Raw genomic sequence first — 19465 nt, forward strand, 5'->3', positions numbered from 1 at the left:
CCAGAACGATTCTTTTCTTATGGTAGGTGCTTAATAAATGTTCATTTAATTGAGTTCAAGAATACTTTCTACCAGGAATTTAAATCCTGGCTTGGCCACTTAATATTATCACTGCCATTCACTGGACCTCAGTTTTCCCTTGACAATGGCATGTTTAGGGGTGGCTAGGTGGCACAGTGAATAAAGCACCGGCTCTGAAGTCAGGAGGAATGCAATTCAAATTGGGCCTCAGACACTTAAAACTAGCCATGTGACCTTGGGCAAGTCACGTAAGCCCAAATGCCCTGCCCTCCAAAAAGCAAAAAAAAAAAAAAAATTAGGATGTTGGAACTAGATAATCTCTAAATCTTATTATTTTTAGAGCCAAAAGAAGGTTTACAAAGTATGAGAGGTTGCTATAGTTTAAGGCCAACTATTCTTCTTAGCTGCCCAAAGAGCTGAGTTCTATACCTCTCTCCACTTCCTGATAGCTAGCTGTGTCTCCTGGGCCAAGGTGTTCTACCTTCCTGAACCCCAAATTTTAGTAAGAATCAAATGTGATAATATATTTATAATATTTTTTTCATATCTAGTCCAACCCTTCCATTTTACATATAAGGAAATTGAGATGATGAATCATTTATCCAAGGTCATACAGCAAGTCAGTGGCAAAACAGAGAAGAGAACCCCTATCTACCAGTGTCTAATCCATTCTGCAGCAGAGAACATAATGAATTTGAAAACGAACAAGTGCCAAAGAATTTCTAAACAATTTTTATAAAACATAAAACATGCCCTTCTCCACAGAGCTGAAAAGTAGAAGGACCTCTCTCCCAGTTTTCTACCCAAGTGATAGGACAGCAATGCTTTCAAAATACACAGCCATATCCCTGGGGCAAGAGATGTTTTTGATATAAGTTGCGATGACAGCAGCTCGTCAGAGACCCAGATTGGGGGAACTGTTCCAGCATGCCAGAGGTTTGGAAGCTTTTAACTCTAATAATTCATCCACACACGCCAACTAAGCTAGAGTAATGTTAAGGAGCTGACAAACCACAAAGGCCAGGAAATACACAGTGAATGCTGATCGGAAGAGCGGTAGGGAGGTAAGTGTATATTCCAACTCAGTCTGGGGATGAGGGCCCAATGCAGGATTGAACAAAATACTGGCTTTCCAGTGCGCAAGCCCCTGTGACCGGAAGAGACTTGGAGAGAAGAATGAATGAATGGATGAATGAATGAATGAATGAATGAATGAATGAAAGAATGAATGAATGAATTCAGCGTCTTTGCCAGCTTACCTGGAAATATTAGAAATACTTCCCCTTTCCAGGCCTCAGAGTCTTGACCTGTAAAAGGAAGGGGTTAGAAGTGGTGATTCCTAAGGCTCCTTCAGCACTAACAATTTATGACTCTTTGATTCTAAATTCACTCATTATGTGTGAGGAGGCCAGGCTTCTGCTAAAATGAGGCCAGGTTTTAAATTAGCTAGGGTTTTGTATGCATCACCTATTTTAGTGAAGTTTCAAAGATTATTCCTTTTTATTGAATGGAGGGAAGAAAAGAACAGGTTTTATAAAAGCAGAGTCAGCTTTGCGGAGGACAGGGAGCAGATTGTTCAACCACCTGCTGTTACTAAACTCCTTACCCTCACAGCGTCTCTCCTAGATAGCTTTCCCCTTCTTTGCGTCCTAAAGATGAAAGATATATTATCCCCTCCTCCCCCAGCCCTGCCCCCAATCTAGTCCTAAATGGGAAAGTGCCCTCTCCTAAAGATATTTAACATATTGTCCCTCCCAAAAGAACGGGGTAATTCACCAAGTAAAGAATTCAATCCCTGTTTTTCTATCTGATCCTATTCCTGGGCCCCTGTAGGCTACTGAATGCTCTGCAAGGGCCTATAGAAACCAGACACAACAAAGAGGACTGGGGGGTGAGAGGTGGGGAGGGAATGTCGAATAATTGTTGGCATTTTTTTTGGTATCTACATATTCAGAGGGAGATGCCCAACCCTCTCAGCCACCTGGGCTAAATAACTTTAAAGGCTTAACCACTAGCAGTCCACACAAGAATTCCACAAGGGCTCTGGCATATGGGGAGTTGGAGTAGAGAGGTCTGAAGGGTGATAGAGGATTGGAAGGGAAGAAAAATTTCTTGACGTTGGCAGTTCAGTGTGGACACAACTTAACTTTCCTAGATATTCATCTCCTAATAATAATCGTGGTGGTGGTTGTTGTCTAGTCATTTCAATTCTGTCTAACTCTGTCACCCCGTTTGGAGCTTTCTTGGCAGAGATACTGGAGTGGTTTGCCATTTCCTTCTAAAGCTCATTTTACAGATGAGGAAGCTGAGGCAAACAGGGATAAAGTGACTTGTCCAAGGTCATACAGCTAGTATGTGTTTGAGGTCAGATTTTCACTCATGAAGATGTCTCATTCCAGATCCAGCACTCTACTCACTGCCCCACCTACCTTCCCCCTCAGAGCTAACATTTATATAGTGCTTACTATGTGCCAGGCACTTTACAATTATTATTTCATTTGATTCTCACATCAATCCTGAGAGATAGATACTGTTATTATCCTCATTTTACAGATGAGGAAGCTGAGGGAAACAGGTTGTGTGACTTGCTCCAGCTCACACAGCTATTATTGTATTACTACAGGCATTGTTAGTCCATTGTACAGATGAGGAAACTGGGGCTCAGAGAAATTTTCTCATAGTCTATTATGAGTAAGAGGCAGGTTTCCACCTCTCCAGGCAGGTGGTCTCTAATGTCCCTGGTCACTTCGACACGCCACACACATATACACATATACCCTCTCAGATCTTGGACCTGTCATTTGCAAATACTGCCAAGCACCCCACCTCAGCTGCTCTTGGCCCCAGTAACCCAGTCCCTGGAGCTGTCCCCTCCCCATCCCCCACCCCAAGAAAGGATTCTGGAGCCAGGATCCCAGCAGGTCTCCAGGCAAACAAAAGTCTGAAAAACTTGTTCTTTAGCAAAAAAGATTGACTTGTTCCACAGCCTCCAGGCACGTAGGCACAAATTCCTAAAGAAACTAAAAAGGATGTATTAAAAAAAAAAAACTTTCAGATCCCAATGTTCTGCTCCTTTTGTTAAACATTCTGGGCAATGGCAAGACTGTCTTAATAAAAAAAAAAAGGGGGGGGGAAATTGGAGAAATGCTGCCCTCTACTGGGATCAACTGATATGAAGACCAGTGAGTAGAAATTCACTGACACATATCTTAATCATACTATCAAAAAATTTAGAGCAGGAGGAAACCTTAGAGATAATCCAGTTTTTGTCATTTTACAGATGTAGAAATTGAAACCCAGAGATGAGAAACAATGTGCCTGACCTTTTGCGGGTGATAACTTAGATCCCCTAACTCCAAATTCAGGTATTCCTGTAATGCTAGAGAAGATCTAGGCAAGTTCTTTTCAGGTTTTCCTGCAACTCTTTAGATCTCTCTTTTCCCCTTATTAAACTCCATCTCAAATTATCTTTATTTATGTACATGGCATATTCTCGTATTAGATTATAGGTCCTTTAGGGCAGGAACTCTGTCTCTTTTCATTGTATCCCCATCACCTAAAACAATACCTTGTTTATTATACTGTATACTGTAACAAGTAACTTCTTGAACATCAGTTGATTAAATTCTTAGGTACAGAATTGTCAGCAGAATAGAACTCAACCAGCATTTCTGTACAACCTGCTTTGTACGATGACCTAGGACCAGTAGGGATGAAAGGACTTCAAACACGTAGCTGTTGGCCCTATTCTTAAAATGGTCACATTTATGCCAAATATCCCAATTATGCTGCATTTACATTGGAACACTTTTAAATGGCTTCTAGGTTAAGCCTTTCCACTCTGCTGCAATTTTAAACCATTTCTCCTTGTTCTGTCATTCCTGGAAACATCAAGAAAAATGTATCATTGGAGTCAGTATGGGTACCCCTGTACCAACACAGTTACTGGGAGAAAAGGGAAGAGAAGAAACACTTCAATGACTTTTTTCTTTCATTTTCTGACTAGCTTTGAGGGGGAGAGAAAGCAATTAGAGGGTCCAGCTCTGGCCCTAGGAAGAAAAGAGAAGAGAAGGGGTGGGTAGGTGATGCAATGAATAGAGCACCAGTCCTGAAGTCAGAAGGACCTGAGTTCAAATGTGACCTCAGATACTTAACACATTTACTAGTTGTGTGACCTTGGGCAAGTCACTTCACCCCAATTATCCTGCCTTCCCCCCTCCAAAAAGCAAAAGAAAAAAGGGGAGAGAGGAGAAATACTTTTATGACTTAAAAAAAGATTTTCTGACTAGCTTTGAGAGGGCAAAAAAGCAATTGGAGGGTTCAGCTCTGGCCCCACCACAAACCATGTACATCATGTCGGAGTTTACATTCAACCATCTATCTATAAATAATGCTGTGTGTGAACTTTCTTCACGCCCCCTCTGAAAATAGCGTTAGATGTTCTCACAATGACTTTGAACTGGTAGTTTATATTTAGCTTACTCTCTGCCATCTATTTTTACTCCTTTTGTTTACATAAATATTCTTCACTATCTATAACTGTCGTGTCTGGGTACCTGATGTCATACATAGCAACCCCATTCTATTGTTGCTTTGAGGCTAAGTCCCCTTTCCCCCTTGTCCCCGATGTGGTTTTGCATGCATAAAATTCCAGAATTGCAGGGGACTGGAGAAATCATGTACTCCATCCCCCTGACTCTGATCTGCACTTTTCCAAAATTATTCCATATATATGGACCTTATTGTAAAAGCCTTTCAGGGAAGGAGATTAATCACATAAGTCTTTCAGTATCTTGAGTGAGTGGCAGCCTTACATAGAGGATAAAAAAATTGCACACAGAGTCGGGAAGACCAAGGTCACATCCCAAAGACTCCTGACACATTCTGAATGTGTGACTCTGGCCAAGTCACTTAGCCTTTCAATGAGGCAGGCAATACCTTAAAACCATAAGCTACAGAGAAGATTGGTAGATGGAGTTTCCCCAACCAGAAATGTCTACACTCATGAATTCACAGGTCTCTTTTAAAAAATAAACAAGCAACCCCCTGACACCCCCCCCCCCACACACACACACCCAGTACTGTAGTAGCAACTCTTAGCTTCTGGTGTTGCCATCTAATAAAACTATTTTCACCACAAACTCCCCTTTTAAGGATCATGCCTCAGCCTTCTCTTCTCCCAAATAAACGATCCTAGCTTCTTACCCCTTGCACAAAAGGGTCCTGTTTTTTTTTAACCTTCATTAGTTTTATGAGTCTTCTGAAACCCTGATTTTCATATATTCATTTAACAAAAATGTATTAAGTATCCACTACGTACAAAGTCGTTATTCTGTGGGTAGATGTAGAAGATGACATTTGCCTTGCTCTCAAGGGGCTTACACTCCAGTAGGGGATATAGGACCTATGCACAAATGACCAAAATACAAGGCAACAATGTTTTCCAAATGTTATATAGCAACTCACTTTACCCTTCTCTCTCACACACACAAAATCTAGCTTTCTCTCATACTTTTCTAAGCAAATAATTTTAGCTCATTTTATTCAAATAAAATTAAGAGTTTATGGCAATTCTTATTGAATCTTAGACATAAAAATATAGAAATCAATGTTACTCTGAATTCATTGTCATAAGAGAGGACACCTTAGAGTTCATCTAGGTCAGCTTTTTTTCTCTTACAGCGGAGGAAACTGAGGCTCAAAGAGATTAAGTAATTTAGCCACAGTCCCATAGGTAGTGTGATAAGACCTGACCCCAGGAATTCTGACTTTGAACCAGCATTCTTTCCATTAATGGGAAACAAAGGAATGCTCCCACTCATCCCCAATTTCCACGCTAGGACATGCTAGGTGCCAGAGATCAGAGGTGGAGAAAGGAATGAGTCTGTGCATATAGACTTAGGCTGGCCTCAGCTCTTCAGTAGCCATGCCTGGGCTGTCCGGGCCCCAGGAGTCGCTTCGTCGACCAAAGAGAACATAGGAGTTTGAGTACTCAGTGATGCCAAGGAAGTTCAGCAGAGCAATAGCCCCCTAAGACTTCACCACTGGGGAGTCTGCCTAGTACAGCATAGCTACATGAGTACCCAGCCTAGCTTCCCTAGCCCCGAGCCCCTGAGGCAGGTGAAGGTATAGATCAGTACCAATAGGCACTTCTGCCATAATTGTACACACTCTCCCTACAGAGAGAGGCCTGGTTCTTTTTGTTTTTCCCCTCGATTTTTTGGAGAGAGGAAGGCAGGGCAATTGGGGTTAAGTGACTTGCCCAAGGTCACACAGCTAGTAAGTGTTGAGTGTCTGAGGCTGGATTCGAATTCAGGTCCTCCTGACTCCTCGGCCAGTACTCTATTCACTGTGCCACATAGCCGCCCCAGAGGTCTGGTTCTTACCAAGTATATATAGGGTTTCCAACAAGAGAAGGCAGAGACAGGTGCCTGGGGCCACCTCACACCCTTTTAACACTCCCTACTTAAAGGAGTGGATTTACTCTGTTGCTCTCACTTTTATTTACTTTGATTTGAACTTCATTTTCATTGAAAAAAGTAAATATATTTATGTAAGAGTTGTATTTGAAAATATCCAATAATTTTGGCCATTTCTCTGCCTACAGAGGGCCCTTGCCGCCTCCCTCCCGATATGTACCCTACCTGAAAACAGGTAAAATATGAAAGTAAAATAAAAGATATAAAAACAAAGTCATTAAAGTTCAGAGGAGAAAAAAGGGAGTGAGGCAGTGGGGGTGGGGGAAGGACAGGGGAGGCTTAGCATTTGATCTATGTCTTAAAGGATGAGGAGGATGCCAATAGGAAGAAATGGGGATGGAGTGTCCCTTAACTAAAGAGAAATGAAAGCCTTCTTTAAGTTCTTTACCTTTCTCTCAAACTGAAGGGTCAGGGCCAGACTCAGGACTCTTTTAAGGGTCTGACATAGACTAAATATAATGGAAGGATACCTTCAGACTTCAACTTTTATAATCTAGGATCATGATTCCTTGTGGTTCACAGTTAGTGCAGAGATCTGCTCTGAGCCTTAAGTCCTTTTCTGGACATAGTCACCTACCACCTTCCCTAGAAGCAGATTTCAGGTCCCTCTTTTCACCTTTTTTTAGACTTTGTTCCTTTTCAAATCACATACCTAATTTTTACAAGTCCTGAACAATTATGAATCTGTCCTCCGAAGCTCCAACCACACTTCTGTTCTACAATTACCAACTGGGGCCAGCCTGAACCCAACCAAGCACAAACCCTGGGGTATCCATTACTTATCTAGTAAAAAGCAAAATAAGAATAAAATCCTGAAATTTAAAAATGGAAATAAGCTTTAAAAAAAATTAGTCCAAAGCACTCATTTTACAGATAAGGAAATAAAACTCCTTAATTTTACAAATAAGGAAACAGAGGCTCAGGAGATTACTTTCTTGAGTTTATAAAGCCAGTAAACGACAAAGCCAAGTCCCCTGTTTTTCAGTTCATTAATATATATCTGTCTGTAATAAATTAAAATGTTGAGCTTTTATTTTAAAGGATATTTTCAATCAATAAACGTTTGTTAAGACATGTCAATCACTTTGTTAAGCACTGGGGATACAAAAAGAGTCAAAAGACAGTCTTGCCCCCAAGGAACTTACCAAACATCCCTCTAGCAGAGATGAGAAAGGTATGGACCTATGGTCAACATGGCAGCTTCCTATGGAAGTTATCTTCATCCCATCTTCCTTCCTCTAATAAACATCAGGTTAAAAAAAAAGCCCACCCCTGTCAAATGAGTACTCTACGTTTTCTCCAATAAAATAGCTTTTTGTTTTAGATCAAGGTGATTTTATTCTGGCAAATATGGGAGCTAGAAAGCCATATAATATCATGGATTAAGATTAGATGAATAGTCAGAAAACCCATATTTGATTTTCTGCTTCCTTACTTAGCTGTGACATGACCTCCTTGAGACTCAGTTTCCTAAACTATAAGATGGGGCTAAATATACTTGTACAACCTACCTCACAAGTTTATTGTAAGGAAAAAGCATCATAAACAGTAAAGGGCTATAAAATTATGAGCTATATATGGGAATGGGCCTTTGCTTGAGAGTGATCAAGGCATTTGCCCCATAGTATAATAAAATGATTATAACTTTCATGCTGGTGTGTGGAAATGAATGAACCAGAATTTTCTCAAGATCTTGGGAACCATGTATAACTTCATCTGGGAAATTTGCATACTCTTGCAAAGGTTATGACTCATCCATAGGGGAAGGAAGAAAAAGGTCCCTTTGCTTTTATAGAAGGTGCTATGGTCATGCCGTCATTTTTGGAAGGTTTTGTTGTTTCATTTTGTTTTGTTCCTGGAATCCAAAAGACAGACCCTGATGCATAGTAAGATTGATAAATTTGAAGTCAAGAGGGACTTGGGTTTAAATTCCAGTTCTGATATTTACTAGCTGTGTGACTAAGGATATTACTTCATCTCTGAAACTCACTTTCATTATCTGCAAAATGAGGATGATACTTGGAAATATCTCCTAACAGGATTGTTGTCAGAGTAGCATGAGATAATGTTTATAAAGTGCTTTGTAAATCATAAAACACATAAATACAATACATCTACATTGCACGAAAACTAAATTGGATAAGAGCTAACATATATGCCAACTATTATTATTAACTCTAACAATTGGTAAGCATTACAGGAACATTAAGTTTCAGTCCAAAATGTAAAGAAGAACTTCCTAGCAATTTGGTTTGTCCAAAAACGGATATAGGCTTTTTCCTGGGGTAGTTAGTTCCCCCTTTTTGGAGATACTCAGACAGTCTAAATGATCACTTGTTTGGAATATTATATGGGAGTCATACTTGACATGGAATTTGGTTTACGTGACATTTAAAGTCCCTTCCAGGTCTGAGGTTATATGTCTCCCCTTAGCTGACCAAATGGCTTCCAAAGTGCAAATTGCAAATTTCAGTATCCTCTATGAAGTTTCCTCCAAGCACTCCAGCCCTCAGTGATCTCCCTTTCCTTTGAATTTATCAAGAATTTATAGCATGGCATTTAATCATACACTATCTTGGTTTGTCCTCTCATTCTTTTCTCATGTCTTTTCTCCTCAACTAGACTGTATGTGCCTTCAGGACATATATTGAGGATTTAGGGTTGAAAGGACTTCAAGGGTCTTCTAATCTAGAACCATTCTGCAGATAAAACCAGGGGAGATGAGATGATCTGACCACCCTTTCAGAGGGAATGAATAATGCCACCTAATTTTTCTGTATCTGCCATGTTACTTGTTCCAGTGTTGATCATTTGGTCAGTCTGGCCAATAATGAATTACTGATTGATGAGTGAGTGAAAGAAGTCATATGTCAAATGGTTGGCATATCCTTTTCAGCAATGGTAGGTTTAGTTAGATTACTATTCCAAGAGTTTGATGTGATGGGGCATAGGAAGGAAGGCTATACTACCAGTGAATAGCATAAAGATGACCCCTGTAAAGTAACAAGGTGGTGGGTTTATGTTGGGCTAGTTATAGAGGATTTTCACCAATCAAGAGTGCAGGACTTCAGATCAGGAGCTAAAGAACCCAAATAATTTACCCAAGGGGCAGCTAGGTAGTGCAGTGAATAGAACACTGGCCCTAGAGTCAGGAGGACCTGAGTTCAAATCTGGCCTCAGACACTTAACACTAGCTGTGTAACCTTGGGTAAATCACTTAACTCCAATTGCCCTGCCTTCCCCCCTCCAAAAAGACAAAAAAAAATTATAATTTGTGCAAGATAACACAAAAAAGTAAGTTACAGAGCCTGAATTTGATCCTAAGTAAATTAGATTGTGAACCCCTTTAGGTTAAGAACTGTTGTTCATCATTCTTTGTATCCCCAGCACTTAGTACAATTCCTGGCACATAGTAGATTATTAATATATTTATTATATTAAGATATTAATAAATATTTATTGACTATCTGATCCTGATTCAAAACCCAATATTATTTCCACACTACCATGTTGCCAAAAAGGCAGAATGCTCCCCACCAAAAAAATATCCTGAGCCCCCAGATACCAGGGAGTGAGAAGCTAGCCAGCTGCCATACAATTGTGGTTTACCTTTAAGACTCATCTACCTACTTTCACAGAGGGATTTGCATAAGCCATCTAGGTAATGAATCCCTTCTTCAAAGACCTCCATAGAAGTAGTCTCTCCACAATCCTTCTTAGTCCTACTTTTCTGTCTTATATCTACCTGGCATCACTGTTACTGCAATACGATCCCATGTCCTTTTCTTTGTCTCCAGGAAAGATGGAGAACAGCTGGTCCTCACCCCCCACATACACACAGCCACACACAAAATCACCCTTCCGTTAATGGATATTACTGAAAAGACTCGGTGCTTAGAAACATTGAGCGTTTGGACCTTTCATCCTGTCGTAAAACTCGATCCCCTCCAGTTAGGGGCTCTGCAGCTCGGATGCCAGATGAATCAGCCCCAACGGGCACCCGGAAGTCTGTAGGCAGCAAAAGATATTGCCTAAAATGCGGGGGTGGGTCTTGTTGCCTGTCTGTGTTGGTCACTGTGGCCGTAGTTAGAGGCTCACCCAAATGTCCTTCCATGAGCCTGCCACAGAAGGCGGAGTGATGAATGATAAGGGAGTGGGCAGCTTTCCTCTAAGTGTGTATGTAGCGGTATGGGAAGGTAGAAAGTGAAATTGGAGCCAGGAGCCTGGGTTCAAATCCCAGATCCAACAGTTACTACTGGCGTGACAGCATTTTGTAAACCTCAAAACATGATTTAAAAGGAAGTTCTTATGTGTGGAGTCATCCCTAGGGGGATGTGGGCCTGTAACAAATCACATCGTACACCCTTCGGCTTCCCACTTTCAGCTTGTTTATACATGGCCAACTCGTATCAAATGAATTTCATGTTCAGCCTTGAATGGGAAAACGCAGTCACAAAAGGGCAAGCTACAGCTTGAGGAGGTCATCAAATAAGGAGAGGAAAAGGGTGGTTCATAAGCGGGCTGTATAAAGGTGAATCATAGGTCTTTTGTAGTATCATCTGGCTTTGCTCCTAAAGTGCCCCATGCCTGGAATGCCTTCTCCACCTTACAGCCTCCTCCGACCTACATCCCTTTCTTTATTTTGCCCTTTGAAATTCTACCCACTCTTGAAAATCTATTTCAAATCATCCTCTTCCGCAAATTCTTCCATGATCTCTGGCCTCACATAGCACTTGTTCTCACTTCTTTTATTACCTTATTAGCATGTAATACATTATTATGTATTATAGTTATTAATTAATGTGTGTTTAGTATCCTCTACTAGAGTGTAAGCTTCATGAAGGCCAGAACTGTGTCTTATTTAGACTTCATATTTCTTCCAATTCCTATTATGATGCTCCAGATGTTGTGTTGTTGTTGAGTTATTTCAGTCCTTTTCTATTGGCAAAGATACTAGAGTGGTTTGGCATTTTCTTCTCAAGCTTGTTTACAGATGAAGAAACTGAGGTAAATAGGCTTAAGTGACTTGCCCAGAGTCATGCAGTTAGTAGGTGTCTGAAGCTGAATTTGAACCCAAGTTCTCCTGATTCCAGGCTGGAGCTCTATACATTGTGCCATCTAGCTGCCTGGCCCTCAATAAATATTTTTTGAGGTGTGCAAGTGAATTGAATGACCCTAATCTGGAATGATCTTTCCTGCCTCTGACAATTCATGATGTTTTATACTCTTATTATGTTCTATTATATATATATATATATATAATATGAGCAAATACAATTTTCTTTAATCTTATTTCATTGAGGAAACTCCCTTTCCAATGCAAATTGACCCCTATTCTGAAACCTGTATCTTTATCTCTGTAACACCTTCCAAAGTGCTTTGTAAATAGTAGGTGTTTGGGATCTTTGGATCACACAATTAGAACTGAAGGGGACTTTTACTTAGGTGGCATGGTGCAACATCTTGATTTCACAGAGGAGGGAACTGGTCCTCACAAAGCTGAAGCAACCTGCCAAGGTAACAAGTGATGGAGGTGGGATTTGAATCTAGGTTCTCCAGTTCCACAAGCTGTCCTCTTCCCACTGTCATATCCTGTTCATTAATTACTACATTAATGTGTGACCTCGAGGAGTCATGTATGACTCCTTGAGTCACTACCCAGAAAGAGGGAACCAGAGGGATCCTTATACCTGAGCATAGCTTGACCATGGATTCTGTTTAAGAGAGAAAAGGGACAGGGAAGGAATATAAGATACTAAGAGAAACAAAAAAAAGCAACATATATGCCCTGCACCCCAGAACCCCCACCTAGATCTGATCCCTGAAGAGTAAGAAGCATCTTCAGCTGGGAAAGGAAGAGAGGAAGGCAGATTAGTGCCAAAGAGGACCAATTGATCTTTATCTTCCTAGCTCTACGAAACATAGGAAGGTCCATCTTTAGCATTTGTAAGAGCAAAGTACTAGGAAGTAGCAATTTCTGAGGTATAGTTCTCAAGAGCCTGCCCAGCAGTTGTTTGTGAAAGAGGTTCAGGCATGTGGGCAGAGAGTTTCCAAGTATTCAAAACATCTGATCTATTGACTTCAGGTCATGAGCAACCCCTACCCCCGATTTGGTCATTGGGTTTGAGGGCTCTTGGTGCTTGGGTAGGGGCTATGGACAGGGAAGAAAGCATCTTTGAACAGGAAAAGGGTGGGGAGATTAGAGAATGGGGTGGGGGAAATGAATACCAATCTCAACAAACATCTAAATCTGGGTTTCAAGCTCTGGTTCTACAAAATTCAATAATGTACATACAACCACAGAACCTCTGAGTGGGAAGGAACTTTAAACGCAATTTAATTTAATCCATACCTTAATAAAGATCCTTTCCAAAGTGTTTCCCCCCACACACACGTTCATTCCACTTTCATTTGAAAATTTATAGTGAGTCTGAAATACACTTCTCTGTGACTTCTAGTCATTGCTGCTGGTCCTTCCTTCCCCTAGTCAAGAAAAGCAAGATAAATCTCTCTTTTACTTGACATCCCATCACATAATTGAAGATGACTATCAAATCTACAATTTAGTATTATTTTCCTCCAAACTAAACATCCCCAGTTTCTTCAACAATTTCTCATATGGTCTTAAGACTCATCACCATACTAGATATATGTCTTAGACCTCATTAAAACTTAGCAATGTCCTTCCTAAAATGTAGAGGCCATAACTGAATGCAATGATGCTGCAGACATGGTCTGATGAGCATTAACTAAAACATGAAGCCTACCTCTCTTCCTTTGGATGTTATGCCTAGCTGTTTGTCTGCCATATTGTATTATAAGGCCACACTAAGCTTACAGTCCACTAAAACCCCTAGATCTTTTTAAAACAGTTTTCTAACCATGTTTCCTCCATGTTGCACTTGTTAAATTGACTTTCTGAAATTTGGGATTCAATTCAATTTTCTAAGTAGTTCAATCCTGACTATTATTCATGTAGGTATCTCTCCTATCTCTGTTCCTCTTCCAATTTAATATGTATGCTATCCCTGCCATCTTCCAAGTCATTGAAATCCTTGGACTGTTTGGGAAATTAGGAAATTTCTAATTTCCATTAGAAATCTGCCTCCAAGTAGACATTAGCACTTCTTTTTGCATAGTGGAAAAAATGTTGGATTTGAAGTCAAAATACCTTGAGTCAAAACAAGACTCTGTTACTTACAAGTGCAATCTTGAGCAGGTCTGGCTTCTGTGTACCTGAATTTGCTCAGGCAGGTAGGTGGCATAGTATAAGATACTAAGAGATAGTCAAGTAAAACAAATAGAGTCTGGAGTCTGGATGACCAGAGTTCAAATCTAGTTCCAGACACCAGCTATGTGAACCTGAGCAGGTCACTTAACCCTGTTTGTCTCAGTCTCCTCATCTGTCAAAAGGAGCTGGAGAAAGAAATAGAAAACCACTTCAGTGTCTTTGCTAAGAAAATCCCAACTGAAATTGCGATGGGTTGGACACGACTGAAAAACAACTGAAAAATTTTGTTATCTATAAAACTAAAGGAACAGACTAGATAATCTCTAAATCCATGATTCTGTGCCTACTTTTTAGGTCTAGTAATTTAGGCTTTTCCAGAATCTATTTATACTAACCCACATCTTTCCTTCTCATCCGGAGAGGTAACATGAGACTCTTGTTAAATGCTCTTCTGAAATCTAAGTAAATGATAACTGTAACATTTCCTTTGAAAAAAGGAAATAATGTTGGACCAACAAGAGCTTCTCTAGGTTAATACATGCTGACTGTGTGATCTCTGCTTCTTTTTCTAAATAGTCACTAACATCCCTTTAATAATGTATTCTGGGATTTTTCCAGGAAATTTAATTAAGCTCACTGGACTATGTTTTGCAGACTCTACTCTCCTTTCATTTAAAAAAAAATGGAGACAACATTCACCCTTCTCCTGTCCTATCCCTCTAATTTTTTTTCAATTTTTCAAAGCTCAGTGACAGTGGCTAGAGTTATATTTAAGGTAGGGCCACCAGGGCTTTGTCCAATAGTAGAACATTGCCTCAGGTGTGGAAATTTGACTCAACTTGAAAAATTTAGAGGACTGATGGGAAGGAATTCTATTCCCTCGAGGAAGATGGCAGGCAGGTGGGAGTCTGGTAGTGTGTGCCCAACAGAGTTGGAATTAGAATCTAAGGCAGAGACAAGCTGGTGAGAATAGAAGCAAGATCAGATTCTTGCTGTGAAAATAACTTTATTGTTCTATAGGCGTCTTGGGCAAAGGCAGAGGCCAGTGGACTTGAGTCCAACAAACTAGTTCCCATTGAGATGGCCCAAGGGTTGACTGTAAGCCCAGCCCAGAAACCAGAGGCAGACCAGACAGGGTCCCTTCCTGCTCTTCTCTCATAAAAGGACTAAGGAGAGCAGGAGCCCTTCAGGTAGGGGGCAGGAAAGAAAGCATCTCCTCTGCTGCTGGAAGGCTATTCTTTTCTGGGAATAAATCTGCCCCAATATTCCTAAGGAATGTTTTTTTGTAACCTGAAAATTTGCTTTCTCTTACTTCTTAAACTTTCCTAAGCCCTGCTGGTGGGGGAAAAGTGTGAGAAAGGGGTCCAAGTTGAAAGCGTTGTGGGCAAAAACAGGAGACGGGAGACATTTTAGAAATAATGGGTCCCTACAAGGGCCCTAATGTGGCAAGGAGGAGGGGATGTTTCCCAAAAGTTAGCTCTCTTCCCTGTTATCATAGCCTGACCTGGGAGATGGTAAGGGAGGAGAGGAGGTGGAAGAGGTCTGAAGGAGTATGAAACACTTCAGTCAAGGCAAAAGAGAGGAGGCATACAGCCCCTAAGCCCCTGCTCAAGGATTCCAGTTTCACAGGAATCCTGGGCAAATCATCTTTCTCTAGGACCTCAGTTTCCTCCTCTATTAAATCAAGAATTTTTCCTGAATGATACTTAGGGTCTCTCCCAGACATAAAATGATATTTTGAGGGTTAGGGGGAAGGGGATAGGGATTTGAGTCCCCTTCCAACCTTCTCTCAAAAACCATCTATTTATTTATTTTAAAGATTAGCTTTCTATCCCCAGTAAATTGGGCCTCATTTCTTGGAACCCAAATATGTAGAAACAATTGACCTTAAGACATAGTTATTGAGAATAAATAATTTTGAAAGATGAAGTTACCAAACGATTTGATTACTTGATTCCTCTGGGGTGGGAGGGTAGACAGTTTCATTCATTGCCTTGTGGTATCCTGTGGTGTGTGTCTTTGTGTGTGTGTGTGTGTGTGTGTGTCTTTGTGTGTGTCTGTGTCTATGTGTCTGTGTGTCTATGTGTGTGCATTCTCCAAGGGATGGTGTCTACTTCTCACCCCAAATGATAATGCTTGCCCTGGGGGTATATGGCAAAGCTTTCCCTAGATGCAAAAATTCCCATTTAGGCTCAATGATCAGATGTCTCATTTCTCTCAGCACCTTGGGATGGTAACCTCTTGACTAGAACTAATGAAAGACACCTAAGTGCCCTCTTACTTTCTCCTTACTTATCTTGAGTTTCAACTCTGTTTTAACAATTTGTACTCTGTCATTTCTAGGAGGAAAAAATATTTTAAAAAGAATTGAGCAGCTTTGCCTTCTCAGGCAACCCATTTAATGCATTGTTCTGGTCTGATTCCTTCTTTGATCTTCTTTGTACTGTCACTATACACACACACACACACACACACACACACACACTCTTTCTCTTGTTGTTGACATTATTCTCCAACCTCAACTAATTCTGTGCTTTAGTGATCCTTATATTATCTTTTCAGGACTATGCCGTCTGTATTTTACTATTCATCTTGTATTGGCTCTCTGTCTTCATATAATTTGAGTGAGATTCAGAATTCCAGGGTATAACAGCTGGAGAGGTACTCATTGATAGGGGGAGATCCAATGTGGGTTCAGAGCATGTGGTTCAGGGCTGGCCCCTAATCACAGCTATGGTGGTGGTAGAACAATGGAAGACCCTACCATTAAAGTATGGGGATTGGGTCCAGCCTTTGCATTCTATGTTCCATAAGCCATGGCCTGGGAAGTAGACTATTAGTGCCAGTATTTATCAATAGCTGATACTTTTAACAGAGAAACCTGCAATGGCTGGGAGACAGAGCAACAAAAGACAGAAGATAGCCTAAGACAGGAATTAGCAGTGAGAAAGTCAAGTTTTATGAAGCAGAAATACAATACCAAATACAATACCAGGAAGTAATCAGGGAGGATGGAAACAAGGCAGGTCTCCAATAAGGTACCCAAACTGGTTAAACCCAGTGAGTCTTTATAGGATTCTTATCTGGGTCAAGTAAGACCAGACATTAGGAGGAGGGATTGGGAAACCTAGAGCTGGTGTGCAGGTTAAGGTTTGGTACAGGTGCTAAATAATGGGGGGGGGAGGTGGATGCCTGAAGAATCAGCACAAGCTCATACTGAGACTCCTCTTCCACGTGAAAAGGGTGACTCAGGGGATTCAAACTTTCCCAACTTTCTTCCAACTAATTGTCCTACGAGTTAACCATGTATCACATTGGTTTATTTATGCATTGTTCCTTTCTCTCCTTATCAATATATGTGTATGTGTGTATAAATATATATATACACATACATACACACACATATATAACACATATATGTGTGTATATTGTATGTATGTATGTATGCATGTATTTAGAGATATGCCAACTGAAGCCCAGAAAAGTTAAATGACTTGTCAAATATCACACAGATAAGTCATACACAAAGCTGGGGTTTGAACTGAGGGCTAAATTCAGCATTCCTTTCACTGAACTGCACTGACAAATTTCTCATCAGAATTGTTTCTATTTATTTCTTCAGAAATTTATCCTTGACAGCTTCTAATCTTCTTGAACTGACTTTTCCTTTAGGAATTTAGGCCATGGAATGCTTTGGATCCTAATTGAATAATTTACATTGATAGCACATGTCACTTTCCACTTTTTTTTTTTAGTTTACCAATTAGCAGTGATTACTTATGCTTTAATTTTTCTAACATGATAACCAATGTTGTTCATTATATTTGAATTGAATTTTATTGTCCTTTAATGCTGGCTTTTTATATTGTTGTGATTACTGAAAATATCATTATTTGATTCTACTTTTTTTACTCTATCATATCATATGGCTTTTCATATTTCTCTTAATTCTTCATGTTCATTATTCCTTACAGCACATTAATATTTAATTATATTCACATGAAAAGCACACCATAATTTATTCAGCCATGCTGCAGTCATTGGGCACATATTTTGTTTCTAACTTTTTGATTGTTCAGATAATATTTGAACACATTCAAATAGTAACATTTTTGTACGCATGGTCTTTTCTGGTTGTCATTAATATATTCAGGATATAGGCCCATTAGTGGAATCTCTAGATCCAATGGCATGAATGATTTAATATATTTTCTTGTTTCATTCCAAAATTTTTTTTCCCAAACCGGTTGTATACATTATAAACGTCAGTTTGCAGCTCTACAATCAGTGAATTAAACTATCTGCCCATAGAACAGGTAGGTGTTATAGTGCATAGAGCACCAGCTCTGGAATCAAGAGGACCTGAGTTCAAATCAGGCTGCAGACATTTGCCAGCTGTGTAACCCTGGCCAAGTCACTTAACCCTATTTGTTTTTGCTTAGTACAGAGATAATGCCTAATCATGGTTTAATGGGTGACTGACCAATAAACCTGTCCTTATGATCCTCCAAAGAGTACATCAGCATGTTTGGCTGATGTGATGCTCCCACATGAAAGATATGCTAGAGATCCTGCTTCCAGTAAAGTTGTAAGGATGTGTAATGAAAGTTTGGGGAGATTGGAGCATGCATAGATATTTTTGTACCTGGTTCTTGTCTATTAACCACTAACTGGCAGCTTTCAATTGAATTGCATAGTCAAAATTGGAGGTGTCTTCCAAGAGTCTCAGCTGGCCTTACTTTCTCTGCTCTTAGTTGGACCTCTCTAAATTTAACTGTTCACTGATAACATCTGGTAAGAGAGACGATGCTGCATGGGAGAGGTCCTGAGCCATCTCCCTTCAAAGTCAATATGTGGTTTCTGAATGGAGGTCTCAGTTCTCTTCCTGTCTTAGCATTTGTTCTTTCATTTTAGGTGAAGGAATTAGAAGCTAAGGCCTTATGAATTTCAAAAAATCAACCGCCTCATAACTGATATGAGGATTCATTCAGTAGTCCGCAACAATACCATATGTGAACTTGATGGAACCAAATCTATGTAGAAGTCATGCTAAGTATGAGCCCATCGTCTCTGAGTCCAGCAGTGTATAGGGGAAGGTGTGCCCCTGACGCATTAGGGAGAAATGTTTATATTTTTGTTCTTTCCATACCTTTGAATTAAAAGTTAATTAATGTTAATTGGTTAGATGAAAATGACATTCCAGGAAGGGGAATATATCCAAAATTGGGACTCAAGTCAGAAGCATTCAAGAATAGGAACCTCAACCCTTTAGGGGTAACTCTAGAACCATGAGAGGGAAATGTAGCTGCCTGTCTATGGGCTAGTGAGCCCACAGCTTTTTCTCTACAATAAGATCACAGCTAGACTCTGAGCTGTCAGAGAAAGCATTCTAATGCCAGCACTCTCATGGTTTAGGTTCAATGTTGGGGGGAATTAAGGCACTCAGAAGTCAATGAAATTTTAACTCAGGATTTGCTTTGCCCTAACACAGCAAAAATATGCAACGAAGATAAGGCACTTAGCTTTTCTAGACTCTGTTCCCCTATATGGAAATGCATCTAGTCAGTAGGATTAGTGTGAGGTGAATCTCATGGATTTCAGAAATCCACCCAGTTGGAGGGGCCTAGATTTCATATGACTGGGATATAATGTATACCTATCTACCTATCTATCTATCTATCTATCTATCTATCTATCTATCTATCTATCTATCTATCTATCTATCTATCTATCT

The 19465-nt window shown here is 40.1% G+C and overlaps 1 long non-coding RNA gene across 2 annotated transcripts in view; it reads left to right on the forward strand.

Moving 5' to 3' along the window:
• The first annotated feature begins 920 nt into the window (after positions 1-920).
• The window catches only part of LOC138175634 (uncharacterized), an 87888-nt gene continuing 69343 nt past the window's right edge, over positions 921-19465 (forward strand). For both annotated transcript variants that reach the window (XR_011172046.1, XR_011172045.1), the window contains exon 1: positions 921-1085. This is a non-coding gene — a long non-coding RNA (uncharacterized lncRNA). The remainder of the gene's footprint in view (positions 1086-19465) is intronic.

This window comes from Petaurus breviceps, unplaced genomic scaffold (assembly GCF_028583685.1).
Source record: "Petaurus breviceps papuanus isolate PSGF00001 unplaced genomic scaffold, PetGlider_PUasm1.0 78, whole genome shotgun sequence".
NCBI lineage: Eukaryota > Metazoa > Chordata > Mammalia > Diprotodontia > Petauridae > Petaurus > Petaurus breviceps.